This window comes from Thermobia domestica, chromosome 3 (genome assembly GCF_964235325.1).
Source record: "Thermobia domestica chromosome 3, izTheDome1.hap1.1, whole genome shotgun sequence".
Taxonomy (NCBI): domain Eukaryota; kingdom Metazoa; phylum Arthropoda; class Insecta; order Zygentoma; family Lepismatidae; genus Thermobia; species Thermobia domestica.
The window spans coordinates 291,413,095-291,429,366 of record NC_137456.1 but is presented as its reverse complement, the minus strand read 5'-3'; positions in this window follow the sequence as shown (position 1 = coordinate 291,429,366).

Sequence of the window (16,272 nt, the reverse complement as noted above, 5' to 3'; positions counted from 1 at the left end):
GATAGCTACTATCTGACCACCCGTCCCAGGTATGTTTCTCGCCTCGTAGTTCAGGTAGACACATTAGGCAACAAACAAGATTTGGTGTCCCGAATACTTCTCTGCCAGACTATTTCAGTTCTGTGACAGACTGTCACAGAGAAACCAAGGAATGAAATTACGTGTGCACATAAATTAGGAGATTCGAAAATACTTTCCCTGGTAGATATGAAAAAGAACTGAAATGCCACGTTAAACAGTTCGCTCATCAACCTTAACAAAAATATGTTGTTTCTTTACTTTTACTAGTTCCTTTTACTTATTAAGTAAGGAGCACACGCAGATTGTATTAAAAATATACAGATTTTTGTGGTAGATTTCTCTTGTCTAACAAATGTATGTGTGCATTAAAATTATCTAAATATTTAGTATATGGATGTTACATGAGAATTTACTCATCATCTTCGAGGAGACATTTGAAATGCTGAGGGCCCTGATATTAGAAATCCTTAGCTTAACATCCTCTAAGACAAAAAAAAAACATCCGTTTGGGATTCAAGTCTTAATATTGTCGGTTAGAGAACGATTTAGAACTAATCTTCAGGTGTCTTTCGTTTTCCCGTTACTGAACTGTCTCACATAACTTTGAATGGGAACCAAACCGAAAACTCTTTTATCAGAGTGCATTGCACTGACTAATATTCCACTACTTTTCGTGATCGAAGACTCAGAAATGGTTCATTCTTGTTTGTTCCATTAATATTCTAGTTCTTCAAAACGTACTTTTGGAATCTTTTGAACTTTTGATATGAGTACGTTGTTCGAAGATGCAATACGTCTGTTAATACTGTCCCACATGAACAGCTCAAATCCAATTCAACCAATAACCAAACTTCAACATTTTCCTCGGTACATGTTCCGTTACCTCTAAAATTCAAAAAAACGACTACATTATCATCATGCAGAAAAATCCCATTGTAGTGTGGCAGAAAAACTGATAATGGCAAATTATTATTCATATTATTATGAATAAATTATTTTTTATATGGCCATTTGTTAAGTTTGGAAGTAGAAAACAATCTGTAGATGGTGTTATGGTCAATTATATAACTTCTTGGCAAAATAGAATATGAAACACATTGAAATTCTTAACGTAGAACAATCCTCATCGAGGAAATGCATTTCAATATGTTACAATGTGCTGAAATAGAAAAGTTGGTCGATTATCAATTCGCTTTTACTGCTTCCCAACAACTTTCTGTGCATAGAGTACTATAGAAAATGCAATAGATTTTACTCACGGTAGGTTCTAAATAAATAATATTTAACTAGTAGTATCGGTATTAAGTAAATTTTACTGTTCCTTAACTTCAATTTACGAACACAAGAATACAGTTAAATATGTGGAGTACAGTTCAGAAAGTAATGCTACACTTTGTTTAATTTTACGTCTAAATTTTGAATTTTTAAGGTGATTTATTTAAAGCAAAAAACGTAATATTTGATAAATTGCACCAAAGCAGAATATATAATTAAAGCATATTGTGATGCAATCGTATTCCGATATGCTTGAATCTCATGTTACTTAATAGCACAATTTGAAGGCTTAGTAAACAAGGCAGACTGAGAATATTTCATACCAAAATCCTGAAGCGAATTCTCGGACCAAATGGGTACTCAAATCAAGAACATTATTTTAGATTTTGCTAACGGTAGGCGAGATTGTCCACCAACATATATCTCGAGTGTGGTGTTTGTTTATAAGGATATTAGAGTTTTATATTAATACATTGCATAAACAAATGTTACACTATTACAATTATAGTACAAATTTCGTTAAATTTATTTGCTTTTTCAACTCAGATGTTGTGCAATTTTCCCAATGACCCTTTCCATATGACGCACATGACTAGATGGAAATTGTGGTACTGCAAAACGGGAAGCTCGATAAGTAATATCTCCCATGAGGGATTGTTAAGATCATCAAAGTTATCAGGTTTAAGTGGTAGTTTATGCAGTCAGGGTAGAAGAAAATAAAAAAGATTTAAAAATTTCAACAAGAAACAAACTCAGTACAACACCACTACGAAGATATTGGTGTAGACGAAAGAGGAATGCTAAGATGATTATCATGCAATGGACCCATTGGTTCCTATTTACAAATTAGGTTATCTTTCTTCTTATACGTCCTCATAACCTTTATCAATAGCAAAAGTTAATTTAATTATTATTAGTACTAAATTTACGCCATTTTTTTCTGTTATTTTACTATACAACATAACGTTGGGGTAAAAAAGATCAGCGCCACTGCTTTATTATCGCCAATGGCTGAAACATTTTAGACAGCTGTCTTCTTTTCCTTCTGTAATATTCACATTTGTCTCTGATTCAAAATTAGGAAGGAAATATAAATAACTAGCGTATAGTAGTGTTGTTCAATATTAGAGAACATGAATATGTCTTATTAGTTTCAGAAGTCTGATATCGGTGAGGATTGTCTTCTCTCTTGCTTATTGATGAAGTATTTGTTATCTGAGAAATAAAGTGAATGGGCCAGTAGTGGTCGCCCCTTCACTAGTGGTCACCGAGGACAATACATTTGAAGTGCAGACCCGTATTAGTCAATAAGCTTTATGTTGTTGTCTTTACTATAATCCCAACTACCCATTTTGTATACTGCATCAATACTGGATAACTATTTTCATTTGGATTACGAGTCTAGAATAAGCTGCTTATGTGTATGAGGAAAATTTTTCCAATTTCCAAATTGAGAAGGTAAGTAAACAGTCCGATTTATTCGGGAATGCCTATTTTATTTTATAAGTATTGTGGATCTTTTTAATGTACAAAAAATCAATAATGACAGTATATTTGTCTTTTAATCTTACATTCTTGTAGACATAAGTTGTAGTGGGTGGCCACTGGTAAAACATGGAAATGAAAACTTTTTTTAAGTATCGGTCACACTAATGACTATAATTGAAAGAACAATTTCAGTACTGAGCATGGAAATAATCACAATAAAAATATGTATTTAGTACTGGTAAGGTAATATTCTTGAATTTATGTTCTTTTCCTTCCTCTATTGTAGGACTAATCTTCCTTCTACTGCAATCCTAATCAGTATTGTCTTCTAAAATATTTTTAATAGAACTAAAGTAATGCATTCCAAAAAGAAATTACTTTTGTGTTGTGTCGGAGATAAAACTCTGATTAGGTAATGGCGACTGCTTTCAAACAAATGTAGAGTATGAGAATGAAATCGGTCATATCTCTAGTTTGGTGTGGAGGAGAAACAAGTTTGTGAACCAAATGTTTCAGAACAACTCAAGTTATTGATATAAACTATACCAAAGATCATTGACTTATATCATAAAAAGGATATTCGAAAGACGTTTTGAAACGAAGAAATAGAATGTAAAACTTTGTATGCGGAGGCAAGGCAACCAACCGTAAACACACTAACGTCGAAACAGTTCTGTGTAGTTACCGTGCTTCGATGCTCAAGCCACTCGAGTAGAAGTATGTAGGTACTCGGTCCGATTCCACCTTTGCCAGTTTTGTTTACTTTGGGATTTTTAGTGCGACTGATTGAAGATAACACTGGTTTTTCGATTTCCAGATTTTGAATACTCGAATGTTTCAACTATCAACCTTTAAGGAATAATTATAAAAATAATATGAGTTGAATTGATTTTGAGTTTAACTCCCGTTCAGCAGCGAGGCTATATGAGACGTGGACCTACTGATTACCGTGGAATCCCAACCACATGAGCTCCCGCCGGGAATTGAACCCGGGCCTCCCACGCCAAAAAAATAATATGAAAGTAATAATAATTACCCCGTAGAAGACTAAGATTTAGGAGCATAGAATCAGTCAGTTTATCAGAATCATACCATTAAAAGCAGAAAAGTGGCATTTGGCAAGAATTTTTCGGTTTTGTTTAATGTTCCCCTTACGAGAAGAGGAATTTCCAATTTGGTTTCTAAAACAATGGAAACACAATCGGGAAGCGAATTAATATTTTACATTCCATACCACAAGGAAATTATGACGCTTCAGACACATTTGTGACTCATGCTATCCTTTAAGGATGGCTCTTTGTCTTCTTGAATTCGTTGTTAAACACATCATCTTCTTTCAGAGTACGAATACAGATAGTATACACGTGACGTTATGTTGTTAGTATTTTTCTTGTGAAGCAATTGTTTTTACTTAAACTTGGAACACCGAGAGAAAATCAATATTTTTCTTGTTATTACACACAAGAAGTATAAACATTGTAAACGATAAGAGGTTCTTCAATTACCAATAACCCTAAATTAGGAAGCGAGTGTTCAAGCAAATACTCTAAGACCTCTCTGTTAAGTGAAATTAAAGAAAGAAACACTAGCGTATATTGCAAATTGCACTCGTTTACAATTTCAATATTACAATATAACAATGGAACGCACTGAGTTTGATGATAATAAAATACTATAGTCCAGTGAATTTAAATTATCAAAGAAACACAAACAAGCAAGTGGGATAAATAGGAAAGTTGTGTTAAAAGTAATTCCAACCCTTCTCTTGAACATGGTGGCACATACCACTTTTTTTTCGATTCGGGGACATTAACATTTGAAAGGCTCTTCCACCGAGAGTCGAATAAGGAAACCCGACTATTGAAGTATCTGAAAGTTGCGGTATCTGGTTCGTTCCCAAGGCAAATAAGCATAAAACGGATATCATCGTGCTATCGTGTTATCTCTAGACTCTCCCGTTTCCCCCACTTTCTCATTTCACAAATTTGTCCATCATAATTCAATGGTCTGATCGCTGTCTTTCTCAACGTAGCAGACATAATCATGGAACATTACACGCAAAGATTTAATTTCATTTCATTTTCAATCGGTTAATCCAAACCAATCGGAACCGAAAATAAGTTATATATTCTTTTGTTCAATAACATCTTCTCACAAAAATATATAGAGAACTAACCATGGAGAATAGTAATTGCATTGAAAAGTGAAAAAGCAGATTCATAACCTAAGCTTAGAACTAAACCATTTCACATATTTCGGAACTTTTCCTATACATGTATGGATATTCTGAAAAGTGGCAATATAGTGTGTGTTGTCTAAACCAAACTGAACCGTTCTGTTTCAACCTTAATCAACTCTCAACCAGTTACCGGATTTTAAATGTAAGGAGGATCGGAGCATTAATTCTGTGATATTTGTGATTGAGCTGAAGACTGCTGGAGATAAAAGAAATTGGGATTTTGTAACATTCCACCCACATCCACTTTAAGCCCCTTTACCCCTAAAGAGGAGCTTTACCGAAATATAATGTTCCAGGCGACAGTGCTAAAATTGCGATTAAGTGTTATTGTATTTTTTAGCCATCATAGTCATGTCCAGGCCCGTGCTGGCCTACCGGAACAACGGGACATGCCCCAGTGCGCCCTCCGAAACATCACAGTATAAATAAAGTACAAGCTTTTAATAATAAATTTTTACAGTTTTATTGATAAAGAACCCGTGAAAGGTGCAGCGCGCCCATCACATTAGGCACCCTTGCGAGACCAAATCAAAGATGAACGATTTTATTTACTCTTCTGTATACCACAGTTCTGTACAATAAATATATACAGTTGTTACTGTTGCTAAAGAACCCGTGAAATATACAGTGCGCCCTTTACATTAGGAGCCCTACGAGACATCACATTATAGACAAGTGGTTTTAGTTATGCTGTATACCAACTTTGTATAATAAATTCAAATAGTGACTGTTAATAAAGAACCTGTGAAAGACACAAGGCGCCCTTTAGATAAGATGCCCTGCGAAATATCACATTGCATTTTTTTAAATTTTATTTTTCTGTATTTCAGTTTTGTGTTATAAATTCATACAGTTGTGTTGACAGAGAACAGGTAAAGAAGATAATCACTTAAAAATATTATAAAGTTACGTAGCTATAAAACGAAACAATATAACAAGAATACTTCCGATAGTTAAACGTTCTTTGCATTCATAAAATACTACACTGACACTAGTCTCTAATTTACGATTTTTACGACATCGAAGTTTCCACAGTCTTAATATGCATCCATATATCCGAGCATATTGATTGGTCCAGTGTGTTTTAAAGTAGTGTTCGGATAATCGGTACCTTTTGCACTTCAAAAATATAGCTATATAAATTTCCATGAAATGTGGTCTTCCTGTCGCTACGGCATGGTGTGTCCTAGGTTGTGGATCGAGGAGAAAATCTCTAGATATAAATGTTAGCTGCGAATATACTGAATAAGCACTCGCGGACAGACGGCAAGGGATGATCCTCCTACTTGGGGATTTGGTGTGGGGCAAACCACCCTATCCTGGAATAAACTGCTTGTTCAGATATATTCGCCAAATCCTCGGATTAGAATTGGTTACCTGGCATGAACTCAACAAAGTAAACTCGACATGAGATTTGGAACATGGAATATACATAGGGCAGACGCGTTAAAATTTATAATAAATGAGTTTAGAAATAGAGGATAATCTTAGTGGGATATCGGGAAGTTAGATGAGAAAGAAAGGAGGGCTCAAGGCAGTAAATTTTACGTTCTTTTACGTGGAATGAATTAAAGCTACCAACTAGGAACAGGACTTTTCGCTCACAAACAAACAATATAAGCAATTGCATGGTTAATGATAGATTTGTTAATGATAGATTATATTTTACTTCTCTTAAGGGTCGGTGGTGTAATATTATTTTTTTAAATGTCTCAACAGAAAATAAGGATAATGATATAAAAGAGAGATTTTACGAAAGAATAGAATGGGTATTTGATCATCTCATACTATACATTATGAAAATTCTGTTAGGCGTTGTCAGTGCAAAGTTAGGACGAGAGTGTATTTTCAAACCGGTTATAGAGAATAAACGCCTGCATAATGAACGTTGTGACAACGGCTTTAAACTCGTGAACTTGGAACATTCAGAAACCTTATCGTGAAGATTACAAAATTCCCACATCGCGACGTTCATATATATAATTGGACCTCACCAGATGGAAATAGACATACTCAAATGAAACACGTTTTAGTAGACAGAAGAAAACAGTATAGCACAATTGATGGTTAGTTATCCAGAGGAGCTGACTGTAATATTGATAACTAGCTGGTAGCAGCGATAATGAAAGAGAGACTATCGTCGAATAAAGGAAATGTTAAATATTTAAGATCGGTGCGGTTTAATTTAAAGAGATTAGAGGAGGGCCATGTGAGAGGGAAGTCAGATTGAATTGTCGAATAGATTCTCGGTTTTAGAAGATTCAGAGGGTACTAGTGTTCAAGATACATTTTTTAATTAGAGATAACATAAAACTTCAGCAAAAGAAAAATGAGTATTGAGGCACAAAGAAATGCGTAGGAAGAACCATGTTCAACCAGGAATGCACTAAAGTAGCAAAGAGAAAACAGAAGAAGCAGCGTTGGCTACAAAATCCGAACGAAATAATTACATAAAGTTTCATTGTCATCTGGCAGAAAACTTCCAAAACTTTTAGAGCAAAGAAACGGGATTTTTGAGAGCTAAAATTATCTTGAAGATAATAGTAAAAACAAAAACATACGGTACATGCATAAATAGCCTTAAAAAGCTATCAACCTCGTGCGTATATTTAAAGAAAGCCAACGGAACAGTTCTCACTGATCAGGATAGCGTCGTAAATACCGAGGTAGATAGATTTTTTGACTATTTGCTCAACATATAGCAAAAACCTAATGATGGCGGAAAAAGTGAAATGTATACAGCATAACCATATATTTCAGAACCTAACTAGACAGAAATAGAAATCACTATCTAAAAATTAAGAAGCACACACCTCTGGATCTAGACGAAATTAATTTTGGTTGGAGTGGAAAAGTTGTAGAGCAAGATACACACATTAAATTTCCTTATCTGGAACAAGGAGGAATTACTACACGAGTGAAAAGAATCAATCATTGTTCCAGTTCAGAAGAAAAGCAACAAAACTGAATGTAATAACTATTAAAGCATTTCTCTTCTGAGAACATCCGATACATCCTCCTAATCATTCTATTCGCAAGTTGACCCCATACGCAGATGAAATTGTTGGAGATTATCAGAACGGATTTAGGTGAAATCGATCAATCAGCTATCGATCAGATATTTACCATTCAACTAATACTTGAAATGGAAAGGAAATACAATATCCTGGGGTATTAATTAGTGATTTTAGACTCGGGTGGGAGGGAAACATTGTGCAACATGCTTACAGAATTTGGAATACTGAAAAAGCTAGATTAATTAAGATATGTTTAAATCAATCCCAAAATAAGGTTAGAGTAAACAAGTTCTTATTCGCGAGCTTTCACGTTCAGAATGGCTGAAACAAGGAGATGCGTTGTCGTCATTATTATTTAACTTATTTCAGGAGAACACTATAAGGAACATCAAAAACAGCAATCATGTCCTTGAGGTGATTTGTATTTACCAGGTTATGTCGTATGCTGATGATGTAAATTTAACAGAGGATGATAGAACAACAGAAAGGAATTCAGAAATCTTAATTAACGCTTGCAGGAATGTGGGCTTAAAAAATTAAATGAAATATTTTAGTTTTACGTCGGACGGTTTTGCCAGTTAGGCTAAAGGAGACTGTGATGATGAGTCGGGACCCCGAGCGCCAGAGGTGAACGCTCTATCACTGAGGCACCGCGGCCCCTTTGGGGTTGGAAGTAAATGCAGATAAAACAAAGTACATGTAAGTTTGTCGGGATCTAGTACTGCATTTTATGGATGCGTTAAAATATCAATTAATATTTATTTTCGAGAGGTGGATATTTTCAAATATCTAGGACTATTATTAACAGATTAAGGCCATAATCACTACGAAATTTGATGTGAACTGAACTGAAAGCAGAGATTTCGTTTATTATTTAGTTAAAAATCTTTTGTTGTCGCGAATTCTGATGAGGAATTTGCAGCTTAAAATATAAAACGATAATCATGTCTGTTGTGCTGTATGGTTGCGGAATGAGATTACTGAGTCTGAAGGAAAATCCCAGACTGAAAGTATTTGGAAACAAGATTCTTAGAACAATATTCAGTCTCCAAGAAGAACGGGAATGGGGAATGGCGGAAGTCTAGGAGGCTCAAATGGGTAGATCATGTGGCCAAAATAGAAGAAATTAGAAACGCTTTCAAAGTTCTAACTGGAAACTCAAATACGAAAAGGACCTTTAGGAAGAACGAGGTGCAGATGGGAAGATAATATTAAAATGGTTCTCACAGAGATTGGAATATCAAGTAGAAACTGGGTTAGTTGGCTAAAGACAGAAGTCAATAGAAAGCAATTGTAAACGAGGCACTGAACCTCCTGTGTCCATAAGCCATAGACCTATATTAAGTTGTTGATATATTTAGCTTCTTTTATTTGACAGAAATGTTATTACATTAACTAAAAATATTTTTTCTAGTAAAGAGGTTTCCACAAATTAACCATTTGCGTTATTATTAAAACAAATTTGGTGGTGAGTTTGATATAATATGGCACTCATAATTTCTTTCAAAATGTATATATTATTGAATTATGATTGCAGAAAACTGCTTTTAAAATATAACGTTGAATCTCCAGTAAGGAAAATGTACTGCTTTTCTTACGCCACAAAAGGGGGACTAAAGGACGACTCTTTCTCCTTTGTTGTCAAAATTTAAAAAAAAAAGAATTCCAACATTTTTTAGGAAGAACGCCAAATTTCACATTAATAGTGTGAAAATTTCGTCTTGTTCCAGTTAGTGCTACAAAAAATTACACACATAAACAGTCTTAATGAACTATGCCGACAGACTGTAAGAGCTGATTCTAATCAATTCAAGAGAAAAGGGTTATATGGACCTATAGCCAAAAGTACAGAGCTAAAACTGTCCAAAGTTAGAAAAGCCAAATTTCAATAGGCAATATCTCGTGATCCTTATCAGCGTAAAGTTTGACACGCATACGCAATTCAAAAGTGTTTTCGTCAATTATCATTAGGTGTACAGGGTGTTCCATGCAGGGTGTAATTCTCAGAAATGTCCGCAATGGAGTTTTCAGGTATACCCTGATTTCAAGGAGGGTTCTTCAATGGTTCAAAGGAATGATGGAAGCGTTATGAACCGGCATCTCCTTGTCTTTTCTGTGTTCAGAACAATGTGTGAAGCGATGTATTTAGTTACGGTATAACCGCTAGCAGGTTATAGAAGGATTTTTTGTGGACACTCTGTATATTTCCTAAAGACAGTGATTATTATTTTCAATTTCTACTTTATTCTGCGACGTGTGCACTTGACAGGTCGTTCCACTTTCAGACCCCATATATAACCGCTACCAGGTTATAGAAGGATTTTTTGTGGACACTCTGTATATTTCCTAAAGACAGTGATTATTATTTTCAATTTCTACTTTATTCTGCGACGCATATAAGTTCTTTCTTCGGTGGGAATTGCTTCTTTCCCACACAACTGGACAAAGAAGTCTTTCATCATTTTTTCATATATATATTTAAAACATTGCTTTTACTGAGAACATTTCAGATAGTGACTAACCATTTCAGTGTTTCTCCCTGACTTATTATATGCACAATATATATTCTATAGTTATTGGGAACTGAATTAAGTGCTTTGTTTAATCACTTATGGAAACATAGATTAGAGAAATACGGGCTGACCAGATGTCCCAGTGGCCAAAGTGGCACCAGCCTCACAGTTTTTGCTGCTCGTTATCTGTGCTTTCTCACGCCAGTGTTATCGCCGTGTCTAGTGCATTATAGGCAGTTGACTAAAATTAACATAAATTGTTTTCTATATTCTGTTTGTCTGTGCATACAGGTGAGTTAACTGAGTGATTTTTGAAATGAACTGCCAACACTTTTCCGTTGACCATTGCAACCCGTAGCTTGATTTTTGATGCTCAGGGAGTTCGAACCAGGTCTGGAAGCCGTAACCCGCGCATGTCATGTCGAGCTTCAGATACGACTTTTTGTAAAGGGGCACAAGCTATTTAGCCGGTGAAGAACGATTTCTTACGGCTAGCCCCAACTAGTGAAGTCCCAGGTTCATAAACCTAGTGCGCTAAAAAAGTCATATACGCGACCTCCAATATCAGCATTTAAATATGGAGACCTTCATTTCGTTTATTTGCTGAAGATTCACCTTTACGCTGCAGGACTGTTCAGCGTAACAACTGGATTCATCGTGGAACGATCCAGACAACTTTTCCCCAATGATAATCCCCCAAGTCATATTCACGAAGAAATTAAATGTCGACTAAAAGCAGGGAATTCGTGTTACTACTCGGTTCAAAATCTCTTGTCGTCGCGAATTCTGTCGAGGAATTTGAAACTTAAAATATATAAAACGATAATCATGCCTGTTGTTCTGTATGGTTGCGAAACATGGTCGCTTACTCTGAGGGAAGAACATAGACTGAAAGTATTTGAGAACAGGATCCTGAGAAGAATATTCGGACCCAAGAGGAACGAGAATGGGGAATGGCGGAAGCTTCATAACGAGGAACTACATAGTTTATACGGTTTACCCAACATTGTTAGGGTCGTCAAGTCTAGGAGGCTTAGGTGGGCAGGTCATGTAGGTAGAATGGAAGAAAGTAGAAACGCTTTCAAAGTCTTGACTGGTAGACCCATAGGAAAACGACCATTAGGAAGACCTAGGCGCAGATGGGAGGATAATATTAAGATGGATCTCGCAGAGATAGGAATACAAAGTAGAAACTGGATCTAATTAGCTAAGGATAGAAGTAAGTGGAGAGCTTTTGTGAACGCGGCACTGAACCTCCGGGTTCCATAGGCCATAGAGTTAGTTAGTTAGTTAGTTAGGTAATCCCCCAAGTGTGTCAATGGTTTAAGAGAAGCATTTACAGTGAAATCCGAATCATAATTTTATATATTTAAAGGGCTATCGCACACTGAAGAGTTAAAGCGTGATTACATTTACGAAAATTATTTTACTTATTCAGTGTTCAGTGTTGTGTTCATTCATCTTCGCTATTTTTTTAAATAGTGTTCTAATAAATAAGTATAGTGTTATTTAATCCAGTGTGTTTTCGTTGTTTGCATGAGTGATGTTTGTGTGCGTTATGGTCTGGATGACCATCTGATCGTCCGTGAGGTTTTCGAGACGAGACACCCGAACCTCTCGGCGCCTAATGCTCATCTCATTATTGAGACCGACGAGTGATTTGGAAACAGTTTGTAACTTTTCTTGGAGAGGTCTTTCATCGTCCTGCCAGGGAAGTTAAAGTATCAGGAAGATACTTATTGGCAGTACCACAAGCCACGGACAACGAACAGATTACACGGATTGGTTACAAATAAATGACGCCCGAACTACCGATCCGAATCGAGACCGTTGGTGCTCGAATACTCATAAGATAAATATTTTAATATATCACTTCTTTTCAAGGTTAGAACCAGTAATCTGAAAAAAAAAACCTTCTCTTTCAGGTGATTTTAATCATATGTTTTGTAATAGTATATTTTATTCTAATCGTACATTTTAAGTTTTATTCTTGTCCAAAATGGAACACCAGGAAGCAGATATTATTACTAGAATGAATTCACTTTTCGAACATTTAAAAAAGGAAAATAGAGAGAACCTAGCTAAATTAGAACAGGGAAACAAGGAAACTTTTGAAATTAATAGATTAGAACAAAAAGCAGATAAAAACGATGAAAATTTTACTTATCTTAAAGAGAATATTGACAGATTAGAGAAAGAGCTAAAAAGTGAGTTAGGCCAGAAGTTAGACGCTGTACAAAAAGAATGTCGCGAAAATAACCAAAGATTAGAACAAAGTATTAGGAACGTAGAGGCCGAAAGTAAACGAAGGAACGAAATCCTAGAACAAAAATACGATGGCATTACACTTAAGATTCATGACCAGCTTCACGAAGTCAGTCATAGTACTAAACAGGCAATCGAACTCGCCACACAGACCAGCGTCGAAGTTAGGCAACAGACTGAAGAAACATGCCATCGTTTAGAACAAATAGAAACAAAAGTCTGTAAAATTCAGAATCATTAAGAGGCTTGCACGATTACACACAATCCCTCCAACGGCAGTTGGAATCAGCTCGAGATGTGTGTCAGGCTAATAAGGAACGCTGCGTTAGTTTACATATAGATACAATCGATAAATAAGATGAGATGCATGACCGTATTGAGGAAATTTCTGAACGCGTAGAAAGGCAAGGTAAAGACATTAAAATGGTATATGAAGAGGCGAAACTGATAGATTACAATATGCAGGTAAAAAATGAATCTAACCCAGAATGTCGCGCCAAAATACGGGACATGGATAAGAACATAAAAGAAATTAGGCCTGATATGGTAGAGCTCGCCCAGAGAGTAGAAAGTACCGAAAATAGAGCGTCAGAATTCGAACCCCGAGTAGAAGCAGGTACTCCTAGACAAGTTAGAAATAGGCACTACAGTGATTCGGCTTATTCGGAATGTAAGAACACCAGTAGTAGTGATAGTGCAAGTGATGATTCAGAAATCAAGGTTGTATGTGACCGAAGGCGCAAGTGCGACAAAATTGTTACTTTCACTAATCGCCAAAGAAAAAATACGAAACTAAAAGACGATGTCATGCTTAAGGAAATTCAGTGTTTTCCTAAATTTCAGGGTGATCCTTCCAGTGAATCAATTCACAATTATTTGCAAAAGCTAGAGCTTACAGCTCAATTAGCCAACCTGTCTGATAAAGCTCTGTTTAAACTCATTCCACATTTGTTGCAAGGAGTTTCGTTAAGTTGGTACAATATCAGGAAAGACGACTTTACTAACTATGATCAAATCAAACAAGCACTTATTGAAGCTTTCGCGGGAAAAGCTACAGTACAACACAGGCTATCAACCTGTAAGAGTACTAGGTTCGATCCCAATGTACATAGTTCCGTACATGATCTCGCGCTAGATCAATTCAATAAACTTCGTGAATTGACACCGCAATTGCCTGAATTTCTCATACTTACAGATGTAATACAGAATTTGCCTAATAGATTTAAAACTGAACTCTTCCTTCATTCATGTAACAATATCAGGGAGTTTTTGGCCGCAATTCAAAAATTAGAAACTTTACATGCTCAGCAAAGTCGTAGAGAAGAAAGATACAAGCAGGGTAATAATTATAATGGTAATCAAAATTACAGTTTCCAAAGTAACCAACGAAGTTTTTCTTATAATAAGAGTAATAATCAAAGGTACCAGGATCAGCGTGTAAATAATATCAGAATTGATAGGAATCAGAACCGAGGTCGTACGCGACATGACAATAGTAGAAATAATAGGAACTGACCCTGGAGATCACGTGATCAGAGAAATAGTGAGGAACGAAACAGGAATCGCAACTCGCGCGATAATTCTAACACTAGACCTGAACGAAAGAATAATAATTCTGGGAATGGGCGAAACAATAGTACCAATAATGAAGGGAGGAATAATAATAGTAGAAATAACAAAAATAGGCAAAATCATAACAAAAGGAACGACTCAAACCGGTCAAACCGACGCAATGAATGGAATTCTGGCCACTCGGAAAACTATTAGAAGGCGGTACTGAGGACGGGTACCGGCCAACACATACTATTCCACTGTAGGTCCAACTAAGCACTTTCTGGTATCGCATACTCACATTTGTAGTGTAAATAATCCGGATTTAGCTAGAAGTGACTGTGAATCGGACACAGACTGTCTAGACCATTATATTAATGCGAACCCAACCCTATCTCTGCTAAACGTAAAGTTTTAGTTTGTAATACTGAAGTTAAATGTTTGGCGGACACAGGCTCCGACACGTGCCTCATGTCTTTAGCGCTTTGGAAACGCATTAGCGCAGATGTGACGTCACCCAAACTCACTCCAGATGATGATGTACTTTTAGTGGATTTCAGTGGGTCAACCAGAAGAAAAGTAAGAGGTTACACATTAGTCACTATTCAAATTGATAACATTTCTGTTTATGTAAAGTTCATGTTACAGAATCTCTTAATCAAGATCTTATTTTAGGACTTGATGCACTTACTGCTTTGAGAAGCCAAATTAATCTTTCGGATGGTACGATTTCCATGGAATATAATAATTTGAAAACCATTATTAATCTTTTACCAGAAAATTTTGGCTTTCAAGAAATCTCCGAAGATGAAGAGAGAGATACGATAGATAACAATTTTTCTATTTCAGCTGCCACTTTTGTAAAACAATGTGCTACAGACGAACAGATTAGAGATGCTGTTAACCGCACTTTTAATTTAAACAGCCAACAGAAAAAAACAATTATACCCTCTTTTGTCACAATATAGGGGTATTTTTACGAATTATACAGGTCTCTGTAAAGGCTTCGTTTATGAGATGGAGGTGAAAACTGACAAGCCACTGGTACGTAAACAATATCCCATCCCTCATAAGTATCTCCAAGATGTACTAGATGAGATTCATAAGTTATTAGAATTAGGATTAATTTGTCATTCGAATTCTGTTCACAGCAATCCTATCCTTGCATTTCCCAAGAAAAACGGGAAACCAAGAATATGTGTTGATCTTCGTTTGCCGAACCGGTTTGTGGAACTTCGCCAAACAAAATCTGAGGGCATACAGGACTTATTATTAAAAGTAAAATGTAAACCTTTCCTTAGTTCTCTGGATCTTGTTAGTAGTTATAATCAAGCTTTGCTTACTCCTAAGTCCCAGGAATATACAGCATTCAATTTCGAAGGCCAGCATTACCAATATCGAGTCACATGTTTTGGTTACAAAAATGGAAGCAGTGTTTTAAACAGTATGCTCCAAAAAGTATTGGGACCAGAGTTACATGCTAAAATCTTACGATATATTGACAGATAGCTTCCTTTACAAATAGCTTCGAAGAACATCTTGCATTGCTGAGACAAATCTTTCAAAAGTTTAGAGAACACAACCTTACTCTCAACATTGAAAAATGTTCGTTTTGCACTAATTCAATATCTTTTCTAGGTTTCTTGATTACTCCCAAAGGCATAAAAAAAGATCCAAAAATCATAGAATCGGTTCGTAACTTACCCAGACCCACCAATATTAAATCTTTACAATCTGTAATTGGTCTCTTCAATTGGTCACGAAATTTTATTCCTCTTTTCTCAGAAAAAATGCAACCTCTTTTTCAGCTTCTCAAAAGGGGAAAACGGTGGCAATGGCTTGAAGAAAATGAACAATCTTTTCAACAAGTTAAAGATGATATTTTTAAAGATGTTCTCTTGTC